The sequence below is a fragment of the Schistocerca cancellata genome, chromosome 3 (genome assembly GCF_023864275.1).
Source record: "Schistocerca cancellata isolate TAMUIC-IGC-003103 chromosome 3, iqSchCanc2.1, whole genome shotgun sequence".
Lineage (NCBI taxonomy): Eukaryota > Metazoa > Arthropoda > Insecta > Orthoptera > Acrididae > Schistocerca > Schistocerca cancellata.
In genome coordinates, this window is record NC_064628.1 from 4,561,315 (window position 1) to 4,583,607 (window position 22,293).

Genomic DNA, 22,293 nt, shown 5'->3' on the forward strand with positions numbered 1-22,293 from the left:
CAAATCAAAATGATATCCTTTACTCTGAAAACTATTTGCGAGTCTGTCCTTTCCAGTAAATGAAGGTAAGGTTGTCTCCTTACTTTATTTACTTTTAGTTCAATAAATTCAATAAAAATTTGAAATTTTGTCTTGAACAAGTGACTCGAAACTAATCCTACACGAAACGGGAATAGGAAAGGCAAAAAACTGAAAACAAAAAACCTACTGTCCCCACCATTTTTATCTTAGATTAAATGACATTATTAGGCAAAACTCAACCTCTTCAGATATTGGCTGACTCGTTTTCACAAACAGTCCTTATTTAAAATGTCACACGTCATCCTAACAAGCAATGGCTATCGTCGGCTTTTGTGTTTATTGGTTCCACTAGGATACTAAACTATGAAAGGTCTCTGTTAGATTCCTTTCATGTTAATTTCTTAAATCTGTTGTCATTTACGGCATAAATTCCTCTTCTAAATTTACTGTGGCGTTTCTGACTAACTGGGAGGAGACTGAGTAGTGGAACGTGTTACTTTTACACATAAACAAGAACGATCTGTCACACTACTACACTTTAAAACACAGTTTATATGTAATTCATGTCACACAGTCTCATACGGAACCTACATCCGCTTTCTTTTATATACTGTATATGATGAGATACTGTCATCCTCCTTCCCTTCTGTGTGAGAGGATGAATGAGCAAATGTATTTCTAGTTGCATGCTTGAGGGTAGCAGACAAACCTGTCTGCTAGAGAACAGTAGGACCAACGTCGGAACAGGTAGCTACGCTTTCTAAAAGCAAAGAGGTTTCTATCCTTAGTATGGTCCTGTGCGTCTCTTGTCATGTTGGTATAGGAAGCTGCCCCTCTGGCCACTTCCGTTTGTATTTGTGAGCCACCGTCAGAAAGGGACCAGGTCAGTCTGTCCGTGGCGAGCGTCTGAAGTGGTAAGATCTCCGGCTAAGCTCGTGTCTGCTAAGTCCGTAGGACAATGGATTTCTTAAGTTCAGCCTTACTGAAAATTTAATCACCTTTATTTCAGGTTTAGCTCTAAAATATCTAATGTTATCTTAAATTGCAGCGCAGTGTAATTCTCGTGTGAAGTTCAGAATATATTCCGGTAGTTGCTTTGTCACTACTTTGTGAGTAAAGTGGAACCACGTGTTGATCAGTAACTCTAACTAAGATCATCAGTCTTAAATGCGAATGTGCGTGAGATTATAACGTCTCGTCTTGACAATAATTTTCAATATAGCAACTTTTCTTTATGTTCAACCCACGTGGGGTGTACTTTGTGGAACCAGTACCACGTGCTTATACAATTGTTTGACCCATCAGGTTAATAGTAAGACGATAGTAACCAGTTCGAGGTTTTTCTTTTGTAAATTGCTTTTCGATCTAATTTATTTTAATTATCAAAATTATTGTGGAGTTACACTCTTTGTGTAAACCAAGTTGACCACGTGAAGCATGTGGTGTAATCGTCAAAGTAGCCCACAGCTATTCTTTTCGGGAAGATTTCACAAAGAGTTAATATGAATTTAGTATACCAGTGTGTCGTAATTACATGACGGACAGGATTGTGCTACGAACGTAACTTCTTTGGGTGAAAATTGAATCGGTTGGTAGTGGTTAATTTTCTCTTGCATATGTTTCAACGTTCTTTGTGTGTTGTTTTGTGAATGCAGTGTTGTATGCAGTCTCCCAATCTTGGCTCCATATTTGATGTGTTCCGTAAGATTACAAACTCACATTTTCAGTCCTAAATAAGGCACCAGTTTATTTATGAATCAAATTTAATATGCTGAAATTTCAATTATCAATGTTAAAATAAATTTCCAAATATAAACTAATTTATTTCTTTTTATTTAAATTCTGTTGTCGTATGACTATTAAAAGATTATAATTAATGTTAGTCTGGTTGGGAATTTGGTAAGCTAGACTGGATACCTGGCGAAACAGTTGCGCAGTAATGCAAGGTTAACTTCCCCAGACAGCTCACAGCTTTTAACCCGCTTTTATTGGCTATCAGCACCGCTTTCAAAGAAACAAAGCAACAACGTTATAACTATCCACGCCATTTGCAGTCACACATTCGAGGGCAGTAAAAGCTCAATGTATACGCTGTGCAAGTTCTGGTTCCTGGCTATTATCAATCATCCACCGAGACACTTGCTCGACTGTACATACACCGTATTTGTTACGCCACTAACCCAGTAGTGCGAGTTAAAACCTAAGCAATAACAAGCGCAAAACTCTCATTTACCTTAGAGTGTGCGTCCTACACAAACCACAAAATTATCGGAAAGTTAGTTAATTCAGAGCGTGTGTACCTCAAAAACCACCAGGCAACCACAACGACGATTAATGTCTTGTGCGCGTCAGGATAACCATGAACCACAACTCATAGTCCAGTTCCGCGATTGACTGCAACTCCTCTAAACATCTAATTTTTCGAAACATAGAACACAGACAGCCTCTACAATTTGTGCGTCTTTTGCTCAGCATGACAGTCCATCACTCGTCACTCATTGCTTCTGTGACCACTAACAATAAAATTCACTGCAACAATTGTCACATCTACCATACACAACGTCGTAGCTCAGCTTTTCAAAAATTTACGACCAGAAAATCAAAAGCTGGCTGCCCTTGACATACCCTGATCCTCTTTTAAGGAACAAAATGTATTACAGGCAGACACACTGCAGAACTCGTATACAGTAATTGATAACACCGACTAACTGATCAAAATTGCCAACATCTAAATCGATATCTGAAATTAAACTAGCTCATCGACGATATTCTCAACAAATAACTATTCACGATCTCTGCTAGATCACTGATCATCTGCCTTTCACAGGCGACTGTTACACGTGATTAAATGATCACTTTCCTCTACACCACCCCAAACAGAATTGACTGTTTAACCTATATTAACCGTAGGCGAACCAATTTTTTTACAATACTATTACGATAAAAGCAGTTAAATATTTAACATAATTAAATTTTCCGTGAGACATTTGAGTCTAATGGCTAACACACCGGTCTAGCACCCAAGGAGGCCCGGGCTCGAGTCCCAGCCATGGGATGAATTTTGGTTCATTTCTGCAGCTTCCATCATTATCGTAATTAAATATTTGCTCTACTACGACCTTCAGTGCGTCGGGCAGCGGCCAGGTAGATGAGATGGGATATGTGGTACGGTCAGCTGTTGGTTTCTGCTGCTGGTGCATGTGAAGTATGTGTCCTAGCTTGCTCGTACGTTCAAGTGCGGACGTTTGCTCGCTTTTCCACAACGTATTGACATACATTGACATTAGTTACACACCATTATTAAATTTACAACAATCTTCACGGTTCCAACCTCTAAATTAATATGTCGAAACTATAAAGAACCTGTGACGGCGCTCGAAATCTTTTATCCCATCACGAGACCTACGCTTACTATGGAAAGTACGACAGTACAGGGTAGCAGTGAAAATTTGTGACTGGATTGAGGACTTCTTGCTAGGAAGGATGCAGCATGTTATTTTGGATGGAGACCGTCGACAAAGGACTCCGTCATCAGGCCATATGTGGCCCACTGGGACCATCCGACCGCCGTGTCATCCTCAGATGAGGATGCAGATAGGAGGGGCGTGTGATCAGCACACCGCTCTCCTGGTCGTTATGATGGTTTTCTTTGACCGGAGCCGCTACTATTCTGCCGAGTAGCTCCTCAATTGGCATCACGAGGCTGAGTGCACCCCGAAAAGTGGCAACAGTGCATGGCGTCCCGGATGGTCACCCATCCAAGTGCCGGCCACACCCGACAGCGCTTAACTTCGGTGATCTGACGGGAACCGGTGTATCCACTGCGGCAAGGCCGTTGCTTAGACCATCGACAGATGCAGAAGTAACTTCGAGCGGGCCACATGCAAGTGCATTGGGACCCTTGCCGCTCATGTCGTGTATTAATGATCTTGCAGGCAATATTCATAGTAATCTCAGACTTCACACAGACGATAAAATTGTTTCTAAAAACGTACTGTCTCAAAAAATCTGCACAAATACTGAGTCAGGTCATGATGAGGTTTCAAAATGATGCAAACACTGGCAACTTGCTTTAAATGTCCAGGAACGTAAAAAAAAAAAAAAAAAAAAAAATGTGCACTCCACAATTCGAAAAAAAGAACATAATATCCTATGAGTGCAATACCAACGGGTCACAGCTGCAATGATATGAAATGAAACGGTCACATAGGCTCAACATGGGTAAAGCATATAGCAGACTTCGGTCCGTTGGTAGAATACTAGGGAAATGCCATCAGTCTACAAGGGAGACTGGCTACAAATCTCTCGAATGAGCCATTCCAGATACTACTCGGATATGTGAGGTCTATACCAAATGGAACTAACAAGCAATATTGAAAGTATACAGAGAATGTCAGCACGAATGGTCACAGGTTTGTTTGTTTGGTGGGAGAGCGTCGCAGAGACGCTGTAGAAAAAGGGTTCAAATGGCTCTAAGCACTATGGGACTGAACATCTGAGGTCATCAGTCCCCTAGACTTAGAACTAGGTAAACCTAACTAACCTAAGAACATCACACACATCCATGCTCGAGGCAGGATTCGTACCTGCGACCGTAGCAGCAGCGCGGTTTCCGACTGAAGTGCCTAGAACCGCTCGACCACAGCGGCCGGCAGAGACGCTGTAGAAGATGAACTGAAAGATGCTTGAAGATGGACGCAAACTGTCCCGAGAAAGCCTGCTTATGAAGGTTCAGGAAGTACCTTTAAATGACGGATCTAGATATTTACTAAAACCTCTTAACTATCGATCCCGTAACGATGGTGAGGACAAGATGAAATGAATTAAAGAGCGCACAGGTCTTTAAACAGCCATTCGTCCCGTGCTCCACATGTGAATGGAACAGAAAGAAGCCCAGATGTTGTTGTGGGAAGCACCATCTGCCATGCACTTTACCGCTGTTTGCAGGGTGTGGCTGTATATGTAGATATAGACGTAGAGTGAAGTCCGCCAGAATAACTGCAGTTGCTCTGGCATTTCTCTATTGCAGAGTTTTCTCGGTTGGGAGAGCGCAACACGTTATCATAGATGGAATGTCATCGACAGCTGTCGAAGTAACTTCGAGCGTGCCCTTGTCATTATTGGCGTATGAATAAAAATATCGTTTGTGGATATTTTATACCTTTATTTCCTAGCCTGTTGGCCACGTTTTTGGATATTTATTAGATATCGTCATCTCTGAAAATAATTTTGTAGTGCGAAAAGATGAGATTAATAATCGTATTGATGAATTCTTCTCGGGTTATCAGCCGATTGGTGGCGTTGTCTTTCCGCGACGTTTCGACGAGTTTCGTACCCATCATCTTCTGGCGAAGTCAGAAGATGATAGCTATTAAACTAATCGAAACGTTGCGACAAGACGACGCCACCACTCGGCTGATAACCCGGGAAGAATTCATCATTGGAATACGCCGAGAAAGACTGCAATCGCATAAATAATCGCATTGACACTATATAAAGAAATATTTAGTATACACTAATAATTCATGTGTACAGTTTAGGTCGTACAGTAATCTACCTACAATAAATATAGAGTAAATGTGTATAAATAATTCCACTGTCCGAACAGACCTTGAAGATGCAGCGGTACCGTCCGACCGCCGTGTCATCCTCAGCCCTAAGGGATCACCGGGTGTAGATACGGATGGGCGGGTGGGCACCACACTGCTCTCCCAGCCGTTGTCAGTTTTCGTGCCCGGAGCCGCTACTTCTCAGTCAAGTAGCTCCTCATTCTGTCTCACAACGGCTGAGTGTATCCCGCTTGCCAACAGCACTCGTCAAATCCGGACGAAAACCCATCCAAGGGATAACCAAACCCAACAGAGCTTAACTTCGATGATCTGACGGGAACCAGTGTTACCACTGCGGCAAGGCCGTTGGCCTGTCAATAATTCAGGATATAATAAGTTTCGTGTATTTCCTGTGAAACGGAATCTTGTGACATGACTTCTTCAAATTCACGGAGTTATATAGAAATGTCTGTTTTTGAGACTTGCTCTCAAACGTGCTACCCACCCTTTATGATAAATTTATACCCATGCATACTTCGCAGGCTAGCACTTCTGGGAGAGAGGATATCATGAAGAAACTACTGAGCCCAGGTGTGTGGTTGTTCTCAGGATGAATCATTCACCCCAAAGCACTTTACTTTGAAATCGTCTGACCGATTAGCTAATACTGTGTGGCGGACTAGAAACAGTGAAAGATTTATTCTGCTGGGGAATTATTTTGCGTGCCCTTCCTCTTTTCCTCACGAATAATCTTCTTACTTGAAGAGTGTGAAGTTTTATTTCAGAATCAGGTAATAGCTTTGTCGCCGAATAGGTTCATTTAGACGACTCCGGAAATTAAGTATGGATGCCTTATTCGATTTTGACAAAACCGGTAATTTTACTTGCGAATTTTTAATCGAAATCTGCAAACTGAATTATCTACAGCAGATCCGAAACGAATTAAAGAACAAACTGTTTAATTTTGTGTATATTGTTGACTGTGGAAAACAGTGATGCGAGTCAGACACACAGTACGCCGTTCGTATGTTTTGCGTATGTTAGGAGGTTACGTATTAGACTGCCAGAAATATTTCAGAGCTTGTACTCATATTTAAAACAGTGTTTCGAAGGCTCCTTCGTGTTTTGCTGCATCATCTCATTTGAATGTAAAAAAATTCGTAAGCGGCTCAACTCTAAATTTGCGCGACTCGCACAACGTTTTAACATGCACGCCTGCTTTTCAATGGTCGCATAACGTAGCACGTTCCACTCGAAAATACATATTTACGTGAAGTACACGTTTTTTAGTGTCATAATGGAATTTTGGAAGGAGCGGGCTTTCGAGTTGTGCAGGCGTAGTGAAGTTCACTTCAACATTTGTACCTGAAAACAGAAATAAGCTGTACACCTATTTTGCTTGTGTAATAAAATTTCCCTTGCTATAACGTTACAGTTCTGTCAGACCATCCTCAAAATTGACGTGGTATTTTGCTACAGCACTTCAGAAAGCTCACTGTAGTTGATGATGTAACTAAATGACATGAATGATGTGTTACCTTGAAGCGTATATTTTATATATATATATATATATATATATATATATATATATATATATATATATATATATATATATATATAAAATAACTTAAGATCCATCAACGTCGTATTATCAGTTTTCAAGTTACGACATTAACGGCCATATCTCTGTAAAATTTGCAGAATTACGTATGATATCGAAGTTGGAACGGCAAAAGTATGGCGACGTTTACCAAAAACGCGATAAAATGAGTCAACCAGCTTGCAACCTGTCGCTGCAACCACTCATCTCCATTTGGTGCTTTCCTTTTTCATTTTTACATTTGTTTTCTTCCAACGTAGTAGTAGTAATTATATATATATACATGTCCGAAAGAACAGATACCATCTTAGTATATATATAGATAAGGCTCACCGGCCGCTTTACCATCTTCTTCTTCTGTGCGAATGCACAAACAGTGCCCGAACTCTTACGGGAATCGGCAACGCGCCGCGAGTAATGAGTATAATGGGCGGGGGCACTGCAAATGTAGTGCGGGACAATACGTTGAGAATGTGGGTTTCGCGGGAGGCGTGCCAGAGATAAATCCCTGCAGTCGCGCTATCCTCCGTGTCATCGGTGGGTCAGATGGATAGAGCGTCTGCCGTGCAAGCAGGAGATCCCGGGTTCGAGTCCCGGTCGGGCCACACATTTTCATCTGTCCCCCTTGAAGTATGTCAACGCCTGTAAGCAGCTAAGGGTGTTCATTTCATAGTAGTAGTAATTGTTGTTATTGTTATTGTGGACTTTCAGAAAACCTAGTCAACTTGACGACTTTATTCACCTTGGAGCAGCAGTCCTACGTTACCCAAACGAGAATCTTAACATTAAGTGACCAAAATCACAATAAATAAACATGTGGATTGATATAATAACGGAACAGCCCTCTGATGCTGGAGGTCATCGTTCGTTTACGTGTGGAGAAATCTTTGTTCTAGCATCCTTTCACAGATCATTCAATAAATAATTTACAGCTATTTGGGTATTTGTTTAACAATAATAGAAATATGGTCATTCCCTACCTGACATTAGTACCTACACAGCTGTGTAGCATGTGCATATACGAGGTGCATTCAAGTTCTAAGGCCTCCGAATTTTTTCCTAATTAACTACTCACCCGAAATCGATGAAACTGGCGTTACTTCTCGACGTAATCGCCCTGCAGACGTACACATTTTTCACAACGCTGACGCCATGATTCCATGGCAGCGGCGAAGGCTTCTTTAGGAGTCTGTTTTGACCACTGGAAAATCGCTGAGGCAATAGCAGCACGGCTGGTGAATGTGCGGCCACGGAAAGTGTGTCTTTCATTGTTGGAAAAAGCCAAAGGTCACTAGGAGCCAGGTCAGGTGAGTAGGGAGCAAGAGAAATCACTTCAAAGTTGTTATCACGAAGAAACTGTTGCATAACATTAGCTCGATGTGCGGGTGCGTTGTCTTGGTGAAACAGCACACGCGCAGTCCTTCCCAGACGTTTTTCTTGCACTGCAGGAAGGAATTTGTTCTTCAAAACATTTTCGTAGGATGCACCTGTTACCGTAGTGCCCTTTGCAACGCAGTGGGTAAGGATTACGCCCTCGCTGTTCCAGAACATGGACACCATCATTTTTTCAGCACTGGTGGTTACCCGAAATTTTTTTGGTGGCGGTGAACCTGTGTGCTTCCATTGAGCTGACTGGCGCTTTGTTTCTCGATTGAAAAATGGCATCCACGTCTCATCCATTGTCACAACCGACGAAAAGTTCCACTCCTGCTGTCGTTGCGCGTCAACATTGCTTGGCAACATGCCACACGGGCAGCCGTCAGCATTTGTGGCACCCACCTGGATGACACTTTTCGCATTTTCAGGTCGTCATGCAGGATTGTGTGCACAGAACCCACAGAAATGCCAACTCTGGAGGCGATCTGTACAACAGTCATTCGGCGATCCCCCAAAACAATTCTCTCCACTTTCTCGATCGTGTCGTCAGACCGGCTTGTGCGAGCCCGAGGTTGTTTCGGTTTGTTGTCACACGATGTTCTGCCTTCATTTAACTGTCGCACCCACGAACGCACTTTGGACACATCCATAACTCCGTCACCACATGTCTCCTTCAACTGTCGATGAATTTCAATTGGTTTCACACCACGCAAATTCAGAAAACGAATGATTGCACGCTGTTCAAGTAAGGGAAACGTTGCCATTTTAAGTATTTAAAACAGTTCTCATTCTCGCCATTGGCGGTAAAATTCCATCTGCCGTACGGTGCTGCCATCTCTGGGACGTATTGACAACGAACGCGGCCTCATTTTAAAACAATGCGCATGTTTCTATCTCTTTCCAGTCCGGAGAAAAAAAATCGGAGGCCTTAGAACTTGAATGCACCTCGTACTGCACGTCTGTATCATTTGTTATTGGCTACATAAACAGTTTTAGTGTAAATGTTAGCAACTTCGCCAATGATAATGTTCTACAGATAATAATTATTTTACTAAGCTCGTCTTGCTACAGTGGATTCGACGCTGTCTTTAGATTTTTCGTAGTATGTCTGGAAGTACTTTTAGTATTTTCAGTGAATATTTTACGTTTCAATTTTAACATACTTTCGGGACCATTTTGTCTGACTCCCTTCAGCACGCGGCGGCGCGCCCTCCGCTGCCATCTTCTGATTTCCGAGTCACTGAGCCCCTGTAACAGGCCAAATGTCCGCCATTGTCCTTCCGCAGCTCGCTGAAATAACCTGAGTACTCCGCCCAGTGACAACTCCGACTTACCTGGTCCACTCACTTCACGGCAACCTGTCAGCCATACACCACTCAACCAAATAATTTACTTCGAAATATTATGCGTAGCGGACTCATCGCTCATATCACAGTGACCTATCGACCAATTCTTTCTTTTAGTCAAATTCTAAATTTCTTTTCCCCCTATTCGATTAGTTCGTCTTCATTTGTTACCCGATCTACCCATCTAATCATCAGCATTCTTCTTCAGCATCATAATCCACAAAATTTATATTCTCTTCTTGCCTGAACTGCTTATCGCCCACATTTCGCTTTCATACAATGCTTTTCTTACCATTGCCGGTCTACATTTTTTATCCTCTGTACTTTGGCCATCATCAGTTATTTTGTTGCCCATATAGCAAAAATCATCTACTACTTTAAGTGCCTCGTTTCCTAATCCAGATCCCTCAGTATCCTTGTTTAACTTTAGCTGAAGTTCGTGTTGTAACCTTGTTTCAAGACTATGTCGAAGTCTGTTGGCTTCTCTGACACAATCACAATATCATCGACAACTCTCGAAGTTTATATTTCTTCTCACTAAACTTTAATTCCCTTTCCAACTCTTTCCTTGGTTTCTTTTACCGCTTGCGCAACGTACACATTGAATAACACTGACAGTAGGCTACAACCCTGTCTCACACCCTTTTCAACCACAGATTTGTCCTTTTTCGAACTGGAATTATTACATTCTTCTTGAAATCTAATTTTTTTTCGGATATCTCATCTGTGTTACACACCAAGTGGAATATTTTCGTCATGTAGTTGTTGAATACTTAATGTTTCTAAATAAACGATCAGACTCTTTTGTTTTACATTTTTGAATAGTTAATACAAACTCGCTCATTTATCACTTTCAAAATACCTCCTGGCTTCTGTCAGTTTGTCATCAATGGGTCCTGTTGTCACAGCTACAAAAGTGCACACTCCAGATGCACGTCATGACAATTCTTTTTCTTTTCCTTACCAAGTAATTTGTGTGGTGTCACCGCCAGACACCACACTTGCTAGGTGGTAGCCTTTAAATCGGCCGCGGTCCGTTAGTATACGTCGGACCCGCGTATCACCACTATCAGTGATTGCAGACCGAGCGCCGCCACACGGCAGGTCTAGTCTAGAGAGACTCCCTAGCCCTCGCCCCAGTTGTACAGCCGACTTTGCGAGCGATGGTTCACTGCCTACTTACGTTCTCATTTGCCGAGACGATAGTTTAGCATAGCCTTCAGCTACGTCATTTGCTACGACCTAGCAAGGCGCCATTATCAGTTACTATTGATATTGTGAATCATGTACCGTCAAAACCGACGTTCATCATTAATAGATTAAAGTTAAGCATTCCACCAGCTACGTCCGTTTTTCTAAATTCTAATTTCCTTGTCATGTTCCAGACCTCACGCCAGCCTGCGTGAGCTAAAACGCGTGCCTTTCGGCCGCTTCTAGTAACACGGTGCTGGCTCTCCTGCCAATCACAACAATTTGTCTACTAATAATTGTCTTCTTTAATTAAAAGCAAGTTTTTCTGTTGGAATCAAAAAAGGTTCAAATGGCTCTGAGCACTATGGGCCTAACATCTGAGGTCATCAGTTCCCTAGAACTTAGAATTACTTAAACCTAACTAACTTAAGGATATCACACACATCTATGCCCGAGGCAGGATTGGAAACTTCGACCGTAGCAGGTACGCGATTCCGGACCGAAGCGCCTAGAACCGCTCGGCCACCGCGGCCGGCTGTTGGAATCATTTTTATGATTTACGTGAAGGATCTTGTATCATTAGTACTTGGAATGCCTGAATAACTTACTTTATCAGATTTTTGTAATTCATGTACTTATTCTTTGATGCGTTCATCTTGCATTTTATTTGATTACTATCTGAATTTTGTTTCGTATTATTATAATTAACTTCGAAAATTTCTATACGTTTTTCGGTATCTGCTGTTAGTATATTAATCATTCGTTAATAATATACACAGAATAGTGATCAAAAAGAGAAGACCGACAATTCTGTAAGATGATACTTGTAGATTTACATGTTGTTGTTGTGATCTTCAGTACAGAAACTGATCTGATGCAGCTCTCCATGCTACTCTATCCCGTGCAAGCTTCTTCATCTCCGAGTTTTACTGCAACCGACATCCTTCTGAATCTGCTTACTGTGGTCATCCCTTGGTCGCCCTCTACGATTTTTATCCTCCACGCTTCACTCCAATAGTAAACTTCTGGTCCCTTGATGTCTCAGCTTGTCAGGTTGTGCCACAAATTCCTCTTATCCCTAGTTCTATTCAGAACCTCTTCATTAGTTTTGTGAACTACCCATCTAATCTTCAGCATTCTTCTGTAGCAATACATTTCGAAAGCTTCTATTCTCTTCTGGTCTAAACTGTTTATCGTCCATGTTTCACTTCCATACATGGCTACACTCCATACAAATACTTTCAGAAAAGACTTGCTGACACTGAGATCTGTACTCGATGTTAACAAATTTCTCTCGATGTTAACAAATTTCTCTTCTTTCCTTGCCATAGCCAATCTACATTTTATATCCTCTCTACTTCGACCATCATCAGTTATTTTACTCCCCAAATAGCAACACTCATATGCTACTTTAAGTGTCTCATTTCCTAATCTAATTCCCTCAGCATAGACTGATTTAATTCAACTACATTACATTATTCTTGCTTTGCTTTTGTTTATGTTCATCTTATATCCTCCTTTCAAGATACTGTCCATTCCGTTCAGCTGGTCTCCCAGGTCCTTTGCTGTCTCTGACAGAATTACAATTTCGTCGAAAAACCTCGAAGTTTTTAATTCTTCTCCATGGATTATAATTCCTATTCCAAAATTTTCTTTTTTTTCCTTTACTGCTTGCTCAGTACACAGATTAATAACATTGGGGAGAGGCTACAACCTTGTCTCACTTCCTTCTCAACCACTGCTTCCTTTTCATGCTCTTCGGCTCTTATAACTGTCATCTGGCTTCTGTACAAATTGTAAATAGTGCTTCGCTTCCTGTATTTTACATTTGCCACCTTCAGAATTTGGAAGAGAATATTCCGGTCAACATTGTCAAAAGCTTTTTCTAAGTCTACAAATGATAGAAACATAGGTTTGCCTTCCCTTAACCTATCTTCTAAGATAAGTCGTAGGGTCAGTATTGCGTCACGTGTTCCAACATTTCTACGGAATCCAAACTGATCTTCCCCGCCACTTTTTAAACTGATAGTTCAGTAATTTTCACACCTGTCAACGCCTCATTTCTTTGGGACTGGAGTTATTATATTCTTCTTGAAGTCTCATACATCTTGCTCACCAGATGGAAGAGTTTTGTCATGGCTGGCTCTCCCAAGGCTATCAGTAGTTCTAATAGAATGTTGTCTACTCCCGGAGCATTGTTTAGACTTAGGTCTTTCAGTGCTCTGTCAGATTCTTCAGCGCGGCATCACATCTCCCATTTCATCTTCACCTACGTCCTCTTCCATTTCCGTAATAGTGCCCTCAAGTACATCGCCCTTGTATAGATCCTCTATATACTCCTTCCACCTTTCTGCTTTCCCTTCTTTGCTTAGAACTGGGTTTCCATCTGAGCTCTTGATATTCATACAAATGGTTCTCTTGTCTCGAAAAGTTTCTTTAACTTTCCTATAGGCAGTATCTATCTTACCCCTGGTGATATATGCGTCTACATCCTTACATTTGTCCGCTAGCCGTACCTGCTTAGCCATTTTGCACTTCCTGTCGATCTCATTTTTCAGACGTTTGTATTCCTTTTCGCCTGCTCGATTTTCTTCATTTTTATATTTTCTCCTTTCATTAATTAAATTCAATGACTCTTCTGTTACACAAGGCTTTCTATTAGCCCTCGTCTTTTTACCTACTTGATCCTCTGCTGCTTTCACTATTTCATCTTTCAAAGCTACCCATTCTCTTACTGTATTTCTTTCCCCCATTCTTGTCAATCGATCCCTAATACTGTCTCTGAAGCTCCCTACAACCGCCAGTTCTTTCAGTTTATCCAGGTCCCATCTCCTTAAATTCCCACATTTTTGCAGTTTCTTCAGTTTTAACCTACAGTTCATAACCAATAAATTGTGGTCTGAGTCCACATCTGATCCTGAAAATGTCTTACAATTTAAAACCTGGTTCCTAAATCTCTGTCTTACCATTATATAATCTATCTGAAACCTTCCGGTATCTCCAGGCTTCTTCCACGTTTACAACCTTCTTTCATGATTCTTGAACCAAGTGTTAGCTATGATTAAGTTATGCTCTGTGTAAAATTCTACCAGGCGGCTTCGTCTTTCATTCCTTACCCCCATTCCATATTCACCTACTACTTTTCCCCTATGGCTATTAAATTTTTGTCTCCCTTGACTATCTGAACAATTTCTTTTATCGCATGATACAGATCTTCAATCTCCTCATCATCTGCGCAGCTAGTTAGCATATGATCTTGTACTACTGTCATAGGTGGGAGCGTCGTGTCTATCTTGGCTACAATGTTCATTCACTATGCTGTTTGTAGTAGCTTACCCGCGCTCCTATTTTTTATTCATTACTAAACCTACTCCTGCATTACCCCTATTTGATTTTGTATTTATAACGCGGTATTCGTCTGACCAGAAATCTTGTTCCTCCTGCCACCGAACAGTAATTCCCACTGTATCTAACTTTAACCTGTTCATTTCTGTTTCTAAATTTTCTAACCTACATGCCTAATTAAGGGATCTGACACTCCACCCTCCGATTCGTAGAACGCCAGATTTCTTTCTCCTGGTAACGTCGTTCTCCTGAGTAGTCTCCACCCGGAGGTCCAAATGGGGGACTATTTTACCTCTGGAATATTTTACCCAAGAGGTTGCATTTACGGTACGGCTGTCTGTATTGTTGAGGCACGCAAGCCTTACCACCAACGGCAATGTCCATGATTCTCAGTATTTACATACACCAAACTGTATACCGAACCTACTCCCAACAGAGGTGCGCAGAGAGCACGATTTGGTGAGCAGCGGTGAGTTCGTGGAAGAGTTTGAATGTGAAACCGAGAGAGATTCCAGTCAGGGTAGAGCAGACGTGATTCGTGGTTTCCATACTGGGGAAGGGTGCGACGTTTATCGATCGGAACTAACCTAGACACCAGGCTACACTACAGGTCAGTCTGTTACTGGATCCAAGGTTTCAGGAGGGGCTGATGGGGCAATATCACACTCTAGTCAAACGTTTACATACTGTCTCCAGAATGAGATTTTCACTCTGCAGCGGAGTGTGCGCTGATATGAAACTTCCTGGCAGATTAAAACTGTGTGCCCGACCGAGACTCGAACTCGGGACCTTTGCCTTTCGCGGGCAAGTGCTCTACCAACTGAGCTACCGAAGCACGACTCACGCCCGGTACTCACAGCTTTACTTCTGCCAGTACCTCGTCTCCTACCTTCCAAACTTTACAGAAGCTCTCCTGCGAACCTTGCAGAACTAGCACTCCTGAAAGAAAGGATATTGCAGAGACATGGCTTAGCCACAGCCTGGGGGATGTTTCCAGAATGAGATTTTCACTCTGCAGCGGAGTGTGCGCTGATATGAAACTTCCTGGCAGATTAAAACTGTTTTAATCTGCCAGGAAGTTTCATATCAGCGCACACTCCGCTGCAGAGTGAAAATCTCATTCTGGAAACATCCCCCAGGCTGTGGCTAAGCCATGTCTCTGCAATATCCTTTCTTTCAGGAGTGCTAGTTCTGCAAGGTTCGCAGGAGAGCTTCTGTAAAGTTTGGAAGGTAGGAGACGAGGTACTGGCAGAAGTAAAGCTGTGAGTACCGGGCGTGAGTCGTGCTTCGGTAGCTCAGTTGGTAGAGCACTTGCCCACGAAAGGCAAAGGTCCCAAGTTCGAGTCTCGGTCAGGCACACAGTTTTAATCTGCCAGGAAGTTTCATATCAGCGCACACTCCGCTGCAGAGTGAAAATCTCATTCTGGAAACATCCCCCAGGCTGTGGCTAAGCCATGTCTCTGCAATATCCTTTCTTTCAGGAGTGCTAGTTCTGCAAGGTTCGCAGGAGAGCTTCTGTAAAGTTTGGAAGGTAGGAGACGAGGTACTGGCAGAAGTAAAGCTGTGAGTACCGGGCGTGAGTCGTGCTTCGGTAGCTCAGTTGGTAGAGCACTTGCCCGCGAAAGGCAAAGGTCCCGAGTTCGAGTCTCGGTCGGGCACACAGTTTTAATCTGCCAGGAAGTTTCGTTTACATACTGTATTTTCATTCCGTTTCATAATCAACTATTAAACAACATCGAGAGCTAACTCCAAGATAAAACCTACAGGTGGGTTGTTTATCCCGCCGGCTGGAGTGGCCGAGCGGTTCTAGGCGCTACAGTCCGGAACCTCGCGACCGCTGCGGTCGCAGGTTCGAATCCTGCCTCGGGCATGGATGTGTGTGATGTCCTTAGGTTAGTTATGTTTAAGTAGTTCTAAGTTCTAGGGGACTGATGACCACAGTAGTTAAGTCCCATAGTGCTCAGAGCCATTTGAACCATTTTTGTTTATCCCCCAACATCACATTTCACGACAGTTTACCACAAAAAATCGAATTAAATGACGATTTCTGGAGAAATAGTTAATGTGACGTACGTTAGCTTCGCTACAGGCATTTTTTTTATTTTCAGTTCTATACTTCAGACTCTTAATGTTTTGTGCGGTCAGACCGCGGCGTTTATGAGTTCGCGAGACGAATCATTTATGTTTCCATGACGTCACGGATCTTGAAATGGCTGGCATGAGCAACCCGAGCAACCGCCATTGTAATTTGCACACTGTATTTATACATTTTAAGTGATATAGCCCACAGAACTGGTCATCTGCATTGTACATGTTCTGTTAAAACCTAATGTATATCTTGCCTTGATTTACACTATTTTTTTCCTGATCCGTGTTTACATCAGGTCTGGGCACACCAAGTTCCTTCACTTTCACCCTAACCGCATGTTCCAAAATTTTACGTGATAAACTTCACACTTAACTCGTGTGTTGTTTTAGAACTGGTTCAAATGGCTCTGAGCACTATGGGACTTAACATCTATGGTCATCAGTCCCCTAGAACTTAGAACTACTTCAACCTAACCAACCTAAAGACAGCACACAACACCCAGCCATCACGAGGCAGAGAAAATCCCTGACCCCGCCGGGAATCGAACCCGGGAACCCGGGCGTGGGTTTTAGAACTCATGGTAAGTTGTTGTTATTTGCAACAAACTAAAGCTCAGTAAACTCTTGCGTAATACACTCACAAAAAGAAACGTGCTAATAATGCACTTTACTGCAGCCAGCAAGCAAGGAAACTGAAGTAACAGCGCATATTTCGGGCAGGGGGTATATTTCCCGCCCTTTCTCCTCTAATCATTTGTGAAACCCTCGCTAGGTTGGTTAAGTCCCATGGTGCTCAGAGCCATTTGAACCTCGCTAGGTTGTGATACTTATGTTATTGTACTCTATTGCACTCTAGCATGAAATTTCCAAACTTATTCCAACGGTGGATAGAGCAGCCAATGGCGGAAACAAAAACTCATGTAAAACACTATCAAAACAATAATACTAACCGTCGCCTAATGGTGCGTCGACGTCTAATAGAGATATGCAGAGACAGAATGATGGTCAGGTCCTGCAGAAAGTGTCATCACTTCTGTCTCTAAGCTGATTGTAGGTTGTGTTCCAGAAATGAACAGCATAGAGACAGAAGTGACGACACTTTCTGCAGGACCTGACCATCATTTTGCAGGAGAATGCTCAAGCACGTACGGTGCAAGCTGTTACTGATTTGTTTGACTGATGGGGCTGCTAAGTGATACACCACCTACTGCACTCCCCTGACTTAATTGAGTTCAACTCAGTTTCTAAACTGAAGGGAACACTTCACGACATTCGCTTCAGAACTGCTACAAATTCGTCGGGCAATATACCACGCCACTCGAACTGTCAACACAACTGGCACTGCTAAGAGTATCCTACGACTTCCACATCGCTGGCAGCGGGTTATGCACAATGCTGGTGACTCCTTTGAAGGTCAGTAAAACCTTGAAACACGTATCTATTTTGTACGACCTGTAAACAAATAGATGCCACTACGAAATGCATTCAAGTTCTAAGGCCTCCGATTTTTTTTCTCTGGACTGGAAAGAGATAGAAACATGTGCATTGTTTTAAAATGAGGCTGTGTTCATTGTCAATACGTCCCAGAGATGGTAGCACCGTACGACAGATGGAATTTTACCGCCAACGGCGAGAATGAGAACTGTTTTAAATACTTAAAATGGCGACGTTATCGTTGCTTGAACAGCGTGCAATCATTCGTTTTCTAAATTTGCGTGGTGTGAAACCAATTGAAATTCATCGACAGTTGAAGGAGACATGTGGTGATGGAGTTATGGATGTGTCGAAAGTGCGTTCATGGGTGCGACAGTTTAATGAAGGCAGAACATCGTGTGACAACAAACCGAAACAACCTCGGGCTCGCACAAGCCGGTCTGACGACATGATCGAGAAAGTGGAGAGAATCGTTTAAGGGGATCGCCGAATGACTGTTGAACAGATCGCCTCCAGAGTTGGCATTTCTGTGGGTTCTCTGCACACAATCCTGCATGACGACCTGAAAATGCGAAAAGTGTCGTCCAGGTGGGTGCCACGAATGCTGACGGGCGACCACACGGCTGCCCGTGTGGCATGTTGCCAAGCAATGTTGACGCGCAACGACAGCACGAATGGGACTTTCTTTGCGCCGGTTGTGACAATGGATGAGACGTGGATGCCATTTTTCAATCCAGAAACAAAGCGCTAGTCAGCTCAATGGAAGCACACAGATTCACCGGCACCAAAAATTTCGGGTAACCGCCAGTGCTGAAAAAATGATGGTGTCAAATGGCTCTGAGCACTATGGAACATGGTGTCCATGTTCTGGGACAGCGAGGGCGTAATCCTTACGCATTGCGTTGCAAAGGGCACTACGGTAACAGGTGCATCCTACGAAAATGTTTTGAAGAACAAATTCCTTCCTGCAGTGCAAGAAAAACGTCTGGGAAGGACTGCGCGTGTGCTGTTTCACCAAGACAACGCACCCGCACATCGAGCTAATGTTACGCAACAGTTTCTTCGTGATAACAACTTTGAAGTGATTCCTCATGCTCCCTACTCACCTGACCTGGCTCCTAGTGACTTCTGGCTTTTTCCAACAATGAAAGACACTCTCCGTGGCCGCACATTCACCAGCCGTGCTGCTATTGCCTCAGCGATTTTCCAGTGGTCAAAACAGACTCCTAAAGAAGCCTTCGCCGCTGCCATGGAATCATGGCGTCAGTGTTGTGAAAAATGTGTACGTCTGCAGGGCGATTACGTGGAGAAGTAACGCCAGTTTCATCGATTTCGGGTGAGTAGTTAATTAGAAAAAAAATCGGGGGCCTTAGAACTTGAATGCACCTCGTATTAAAGTTCCAGTCATAAATGATGACTAACTGAAACCCACAACTGCCGACAGGTGGTGTTGATATACCTCAATATGGACAGCTGAAAATGTGTGCCCCGACCGGGACTCGAACCCGGGGCACACATTTTCAGCTGTCCATATTGAGGTATATCAACAACACCTGTCGGCAGCTGAGGGTTTCAGTTAGTCATCATTTATTCGAGGCGAAAGCTGCACGGTCATCAACAGTATTCTGTTCTTTCGAGAACAGTTACTGTCTTCATATATATAAAGATCCAGTCCTCGTACACAGCTGTAAAACCGGCAGCATATTTACAATGTGCATTCGATAATTTTATAGACCAGTCCTTGCCCACATAATTAACACCCGGTTAACACACTTTGCAGAAAAACTGCTACCAGAGACCCAGTGTGGCTTTCGCCCAAACAGGGGCACAGTGGATGCCATATTTGTTGTCAAACAAATACAAGAGAAAAGCTTAGAGCAACATCAGCCTTTGTTCATGTGCTTTGTAGACCTGGAAAAAGCTTTTGATCGTGTCCCATGAGAAGCTTTCTGGATCATACTAAAGAAACCTGGATGCCCTGACAAAATTGTCAGTTTGATTCGGCAGTTTCATGAAAACATGATGGCAAAAATCCGCCATGAGGACAAGCTCTGAGAACAGTTTCCCGTGACATGTGGTGTAAAACAAGGCTGTGTTTTGGCTCCCACACTCTTCTCACTTTACTTCGCAGTTGTTATGAGAGACGCGACCAAAGCCTGTAGTAATCAAATTAGTCTCGACACAAGGACAGACAAAAGTGTCTTCAACATCTCCCGCCTCAGAACAAAAAGTCGCGTAACCAAACTATCCATCTTAGAGATTGTCTACGCGGATGATGTATGCATGATGGCTAATTCTTGCGAAACTCTTCAGACTTACATAAATCTGCTAAATGCCTCCTGCAGAAGATTTGGCTTAGCCATTAGCATCACTAAGACGCAAATTCTCAAACAGCCACTTAGAGGTCTTAATGCAGATGACTCCAGTATTGAGATAAATGACAAACCCTTGCAAAATGTGTCAAATTTCAAATACCTGGGAAGCCAAATTAGAAGTGACAACAGCCTGACAACGGTAATCGCAGCGCGTATAGCCAGCGCAGCCTCAGCCTTCGGTAAGCTTAATGACCGAGTATGGAAATCACATGATCTCAGACTACAAACAAAAATTGCAGTCTACAAAGCAGTAGTATTATCCACCTTACTCTGTGCTTCGGAAACCTGGTACTGTTACAAAGCTGACATTAAGAAGCTAGATAAATTTCATCTTCGATGTCTGAGATCAATTCTGCGCATCAAATGGGAAGACCGTGTCCCAAACACGGAGATTTTGCGCCGCGTGAAACTGGCTGGTATTGAAGCTTTAATAATGAAACATCAACTGAGATGGAGTGGTCACATAGTACGCACGGATGACAGTAGGCTACCTAAAGCGGTGTTCTACTCGCAGCTCTCGTGCGGGAAGAGGAGGAAAGGTGGTCAACACCTGCGATATAAAGACACCATTAAACGCCACCTTGCAGCCTGTTTCATTCCAAGCAACCGTTGGGAGGAGCTAGCATTGCGCCGATCGGAGTGGCGATCAACTGTACATAAGAGCATCGAACAATTCGAGCAAAAGCATCTAATGAACCTGGATGCTACAAGAGAGCTCCGAAAATCTCAGCTCAAGCCTGTCTACACGTATACTTACAACTCTGCTGGTCAACTTCACTGTGCTCCATGCAACAGGATATTCAAAGCGAAATTCGGATTCGCGAGCCACATCCGAGCCTACCACAACAAGGACAGAGGAGACTGACGGAGTCGCTGTCGCCGGACACGGCGAGGAGGACGTCATCAGACCAGCACGTCGATACGTTCTCCGTCGATATATCGATACGTTTTTCAATATATATACAGCCGGTGATGATATTTTTTTACATGTCGATACGTCGGATTCTATATACAGGGTGATTCAAAAAGAATACCACAACTTTAAAAATGTGTATTTAATGAAAGAAACATAATATAACCTTCTGTTATACATCATTACAAAGAGTATTTAAAAAGGTTTTTTTTCACTCAAAAACAAGTTCAGAGATGTTCAATATGGCCCCCTCCAGACACTCGAGCAATATCAACCCGATACTCCAACTCGTTCCACACTCTCTGTAGCATATCAGGCGTAACAGTTTGGATAGCTGCTGTTATTTCTCGTTTCAAATCATCAATGGTGGCTGGGAGAGGTGGCCGAAACACCATATCCTTAACATACCCCGATAAGAAAAAATCGCAGGGGGTAAGATCAGGGCTTCTTGGAGGCCAGTGATGAAGTGCTCTGTCACGGGCTGCCTGGCGGCCGATCCATCGCCTCGGGTAGTTGACGTTCAGGTAGTTACGGACAGATAAGTGCCAATGTGGTGGCGCTCCATCCTGCTGAAATATGAATTGTTGTGCTTCTTGTTCGAGCTGAGGGAACAGCCAATTCTCTAACATCTCCAGATACTGTAGTCTAGTTACAGTAGCACCTTCGAAGAAAAAGGGACCAAAAACTTTATTGGCTGAAATGGCACAGAAAACGTTCACCTTAGGCGAGTCACGTTCATACTGAGTTGTTTCCCGCGGATTGTCAGTGCTCCATATACAGACATTGTAACGGTTGACTTTCCCGTTAGTGTGGAAAGTTGCTTCATCACTAAACACAATTTTTGAAACGAAAGATTCATCTGTTTCCATTTGAGCAAGGGTAAAATCACAGAAATCGATTCTTTTAATCTTATCAGCTGCAGACAGTGCTTGAACCAATTTCAGATTAGGTTTCATAACTAACCTTTTTCGTAGGGCTCTCCATACAGTTGATTGTGGAATTTGCAGCTCTCTGCTAGCTCTGCGAGTCGATTTTCCTGGGCTGCGAACAAATG

The 22,293-nt window shown here is 42.9% G+C and overlaps 1 pseudogene; it reads right to left on the reverse strand.

The window, feature by feature from the left end:
* Positions 1-3,743: 3,743 nt before the first annotated feature.
* Positions 3,744-3,861, reverse strand: LOC126177346 (5S ribosomal RNA; annotated as a pseudogene).
* Positions 3,862-22,293: the final 18,432 nt, after the last annotated feature.